Source organism: Pseudophryne corroboree, assembly GCF_028390025.1.
Source record: "Pseudophryne corroboree isolate aPseCor3 chromosome 3 unlocalized genomic scaffold, aPseCor3.hap2 SUPER_3_unloc_102, whole genome shotgun sequence".
Taxonomy (NCBI): domain Eukaryota; kingdom Metazoa; phylum Chordata; class Amphibia; order Anura; family Myobatrachidae; genus Pseudophryne; species Pseudophryne corroboree.
In genome coordinates, this window is record NW_026967497.1 from 119,235 (window position 1) to 125,199 (window position 5,965).

Below are 5,965 nucleotides of genomic sequence, written 5' to 3' on the forward strand. Positions count from 1 at the left end.
CTATGGGGTGAGATCACAAGTGGGGGCACAGAGGTAAAGAAACTAGTCATTGGCACGTGCTACAAGTAACCAGATATTAGTGTACATGACGAGGAACAACTCTTACATCAAACTGAAAAAGCTGCGGGAATGGGGGACATCCTAGTGTTAGGGGATTTTAACTATCCTGATATAAATTGGAGTAACGATTCTTGTGTAAAAACTAGGAGCAGCAGGTTCTTAAATACATTAAAGGATCTATACTTGACTCAATTAGTCGAGGACCCAACTAGAGGTAAAACTAGAAAAGATTATACCTGATGGCGCAAGCGATATAAATGATAAATGTTGTATAAAATTCTGCCACCTTGTGATCATAAGAAAAATGGTTCTATTTCGTCAGACCCCAGAAGCCTGTCTCTAATGGCTTCAATAAAGCAATTATGATTTAAATGGAAAAGAGGTCGCGCTATAGAACCAATTAATTGTTCCACACCATTCTTAATTGTAAATATTTATTTAAACATATAACCATGTAAAAACATCGATGTATATTTTATTTCTAAAATAATTAAGATCTGGTGTGGTCACAACACCCTCAACTGCATACCAATTATAATTTAATAATGCTCATTCGTAAAATTAAGTGTGCTGATTAGAATAATGTCCAGACCGGCAATATATTATGCCACAGATTCAGTCCGTAATAGGATCCTTTATATTAATTTACACCCAATGATAGAAGGACACCGGTGCGGTACCGCCTATGGAAGAAGTAACTGGATGTTACGAAACGCGTCTAGGACTCCTTGTTTAAGTGACTGCTGACTGCTGAATTGTCCAGACCGTCCCCCGGCATCTCCAGAGCACTTGGCACCTGCTACGAGCAAATCGTGGAAATTATATTCACACAGTGTCGGAGAGAACAGTGATCTTTGGAAGCCGGAGTAGCGAGGCGGCTGACTGCTGAAGTGGGTTGAGCAACAGTATTAGCCCCCTCGTGAGAACTGTCGGGCTGCCCGTACGGAAACCTTTCTTCACCCTGCTGCACGGACACAGAAGCTGTTTCACATATGCACCACACCGCTACAACGCACAGGTAACAGTTGTCCATTACACCGTGTAATTCCGGGGACGCTCGGGTCACACTTAAAGCTCCTCAAACTTGCAAACAGGTCCCGTATTACAAGCACAAGGGACAGAGTGAGCAAAGGTACCTGTGACTGTACTTATTTGTGGTGCACAGTTTCTGGATGAAAACACCGGTGTCCTTCTATCATTGGGTGTAAATTAATATAAAGGATCCTATTACGGACTGAATCTGTGGCATAATATATTGCCGGTCTGGACATTATTCTAATCAGCACACTTAATTTTACGAATGAGAATTATTAAATTATAATTGGTATGCAGTTGAGGGTGTTGTGACCACACCAGATCTTAATTATTTTAGAAATAAAATATACATCGATGTTTTTACATGGTTAGAGGTAAAACTATTCTGGACCTAGTTATTACCAATAATGTGGACATTATATAAAACACTAAAGTTGGGGAGACTTTGGGAAACAGTGACCACTATATGATCACATTCGACATCAGTATCAAGAAACAGCTATAAGGGAACAACTAAAACATTTAACCTTAGAAAAGCTAATTTCAATATGCTGAGACAGGCACTAAACGAGATTGATTGGGAAGTTTTGTTTCATGGTAAAGACACAACAGTAATGTGGGATGCTTTAAAAGGGTTGCTTGATAGAAATATTCACAAATTCATTCCCATGCTCATATTCACAAATTCATTCCCATGAGCAGTAAATGCAGGAGTACTAAAAACAAACCAATGTGGCTTAATAAGGAGGTCAAAGAAGCAATGGCTAAAAAGAAGCGTGCTTTCAAAACATTTAAATCTAATGGAGGGGAGGAGTCATTCCAGCATTACAAGGAATGCAATAAAAAATGCAAAAAAGTAATAATCGCAGCAAAAATTGTAAACAAAAAGCAAATCGCTAGAGAGAGTAATAGCAATCCTAAAAAGTTTTATAAATACATAAACAGTAAAAGGTTAAAGAAGGAGAACGTAGGCCCATTAAAAGATGAATTGGGAGCTTTAATAAACAATGATAAAATAAAAGCGGAAATACTGAACAATTTTTTTCCTCAGTATTCACCAGAGAGGATCAGTCGGAGAAAGTAGTGCATAAAGATAGTGAAGGTAATGACTCTTGGCTGGATACTTGTTGACCTCGACATCTTCGGACTATCAAACCGAATAAATTTGCACGGCAGGACGAAGATTCGGAGGATGATACTGAGGAAATGACGGTGGAGGAGGGGACTGCTCCCTCTAGCATCCAGAGGAGCAGCCCCTCTGGCACAGTTGGGACAAAAGATAGTGAGGTACCTAGTCAGATGGTGGTGGTAGGGGGACTCTATCATCAGGAAGGCAGATAGAGCAATCTGCTACCCGGACCATGATCGCCGTACAGTCTGTTGTCTCCCGGGTGCTCTAGTGCGGCACATCGCGGACCGGGTAGATAGATTGTTGGGAGGGGCTGGGAAAGACCCGGTGGTCTTTGTGCATGTTGGCACCAATGACAAAGTCAGCAGAAGGTGGGATGTCCTTAAAAAAAGACTATAGGGAATTAGGCAAGAAACTTAAGGCAACTTAAGGGTGGAGGGGTGTGCCTTTACGTAAAACCATTTTTAAAAACTGATATATGGGAGGATTTGCAGGAGGAGACTGTAGATACGGTCGAGATGCTATGGGGTAGAAATTGCATGTGGCTAAAAGGGAATAAAAAAGGTAGTATTAGGAGTATGCTACAGGCCGCCTGGTATTAATGTATCTAACGAGGAATTGTTACTGAAGCAAATTGAAAGAGCAGCAGGAGTAGGAGACATGGTAGTGATGGGAGATTTTAAATATCCAGAGAAAAACTGGAAAAACGATTCATGTGATACTGCTAGGGGTAATAGGTTCTTAAACACACTTAATGATAACTACTTAGTTCAACTAATTGAGGAACCCACCAGGTACAATGCAATCTTATACCTGGTATTAACAAATGTAAAAGTCGAAAAATATTGTAATGCATATGCCCTGTACTAACCCCATGCACATGCCTGCTGCGCGTGCACTCAATCCGCCGTGCGTGCACATATCCGCAATTTGCGTAGGATCGCTCCTGCGATCATGCGCGTGATATGGGTATTTACGACGGAGTTTGTGAGCGCGTAGAGGTTTATTAGAACATTACATATTTAACCCAAATAGTGTACATTTTAGATATAACTCCCTTGCACCACATCAGCGAGTATCAATAGTTTAAACAGTTCCAGGACTAAGGGATTCGCCGTTGCATGATAGGAAGGGTCAGATAAAGGTTGGAAGGCGATGTCTAGTATCCTATAATAAGGGGTGTGGTCTTTTATAAGAGAAAAAAGACAAAGGCAGCTATATATCTTTTCCAGGGCACACTTATGAAAAAATTAATTAATAAGATGATGAAATATGAGAAAATGAATACTTAACTTTTATGAGATATACTTAAAAAGAGAGGGAGAAGGCAAATATAGATGAATAATTTTTCAAAGCATAATTGCTACAATTTCGAGCGATAGGATTTAGATGAGCGAATTTATCTTTATTCCCTTAGTGGTCTAGAGATTTCCTTAATTGATAATTTTTTTAATTGGGAATAGGGTAACTCCGTTGGGTTCAGCTGTAGCCTGTCAGACTAGCACAATTGAAAAGGAAAGTAGAAATTAAATACCTGGATCTGCACAGAAAATCGGAAGGACACAAATGACTGGAGAATAAAATACCTACGGTACCTAGTATTCCCTGGTGGTCTCGCAACCGGGTACTGACCAGGCCCTGCAGTGTATGGCTTCCAAGATCAGACGAGATTGGGCATACTCAGTGCGGTTTGACCGTAGGTGGCTAAATCTCCAATCTGTGCAGTCAATTCCAGTGTGCGGATACTCATACACATTATTTTGAGCATATCATAAATGTCTGAATTATTGTTGGTACAAGAACAGAGCATTAAGCAACATTTGTGCTGATTGTTATACTAATGAGAGCAAAAGAAATCAGGCAGTGATGTAAGTACAATAGCTGAGTATGATAATATAACAGGGATTGATCCCCAATAATGCATAAAATTCAGTTCAATGAGAAACACACAGATTATATATAATTGTCTAACAGGGATTAATCCCCAATTCTGGGTGTATATGATTTAGCACACAAAATTCCAATAAACATTAGTTCCCAAAAGCAGATATCCTGTGGTTTTATCATATTTTAGCAAAATCACAAATTGAAGATACTTCAACAATCCTAAAGATATATATATATATATATATATATATATATATATATATATAGTAAACAACAAAGCAGGCGGCACTCCAAGTCTGTTTGAGATTCAAGTGTATTTCACACACAAGTGATCCGACGTTTCGGGGTCCAAGCGCCCCTTGACAAACATGAAGGTGGTCCTGGGCCCTGTAGATAGGAGGTGGAACAAGCAAAGGAAAGTTGTGTCCCTTCTTAAGGGGCAATGGTGGACATTGTGAATGGTGAAAGGAAGGTTTTTGTGGGCAAAGAGTGAGTTATGCCATATATACCAGAAGCATGGGTCTTCAGCCTATGGCCCTCATTCCGAGTTGTTCGCTCGCTAGCTGCTTTTAGCAGCTTTGCACACGCTAAGCCGCCACCCTCTGGGAGTGTATTTTAGCTTAGCAGAATTGCGAACGCAAGATTAGCAGATTTGCGTATAGAAATTTCTTTGCAGTTTCTGAGTAGCTCGAGACTTACTCCTACACTGCGATCAGTTCAGTCAGTTTCGTTCCTGGTTTGACATCACAAACACACCCAGCGTTCACCCAGACACTCCCCCGTTTCTTCAGACACTCCCGCGTTTTTCCCAGAAAAGCAAGCGTTTTTTCGCACACACCCATAAAACGTCCAGTTTCCGCCCAGAAACACCCACTTCCTGTCAATCACACTCCGATCACCAGAACGAAGAAATTTCTTCATAAAGCCGTGAGTAAAATACCAAACTTATTAGCAAATTTACTTGGCGCAGATGCACTGCGAACATTGCGCATGCGCATTAGCGACTAATCGCTCCGTTGCAAAAAAAAAATTACGAGCGAACAACTCGGAATGAGGGCCCATATGATGTGCCACCATTAATGTGGACACTGTCTTGTCCTACCAAGCTTGATTTATGTGCTTTGTAATTTTTTTAAGCAGGATAAAGGCTGAGTTTTTTATTTCTGCAGTAGACTAGAATAAGCCCAGACATTCCCACTTCCATTATACCACCTGAATGTGACGGTCAGTGACCACCGTGCCATCACTAACCTGTATGCTTACACGAAACAGAATGATGGTAAACTTACACGGTTTCTTTACATCTTCTGGGGTCCACTCCGAGATTAGACATTATGGCGTAATTACTCAGACGGGAATATAAAACAGAATAAAAAATAAAAGCTTTAATGCAATAATTAGATGCAGACAAAAGCTTTTATTATGAAATCATACAGGGGAGTATCCGCACCATATAGATGTAACATACAACAAACCACCGCAGATGGAACCCGGGTGACTCTAATGCACATGGTAATGTACAGGGTATATATGGACAGGATCTTGTATCAGAAAACACTCGACACTCCTGATCAAGATGAGTGTCTGCAACAAGTTAGGCAAACTAGAAGTGAAAACACGTTCCAATGGCCGCCATATTGTCGTGCAGCAATACAGATTGTGCAAACTGGTATTACACATTCACATTTACACAAAGCACAAGATACAAAATAAACAGCAGAAAAAAGACCTAAGCATTTGGGATGTATTATTTAGGAACTAAATATACAGACGGGTCCTCCGTTATCTTGGCTGGCTGAGGCGTTAGTCGCGATCAGGCATACGCAGCGTACCTGGGCGCAAGGAGGCGCGCCT

General features: G+C 40.7%; 1 pseudogene; it reads right to left on the reverse strand.

Moving 5' to 3' along the window:
- Positions 1 to 3,807: 3,807 nt before the first annotated feature.
- Positions 3,808 to 3,926, reverse strand: LOC134983254 (5S ribosomal RNA; annotated as a pseudogene).
- Between the last annotated feature and the right edge of the window lie 2,039 nt (positions 3,927 to 5,965).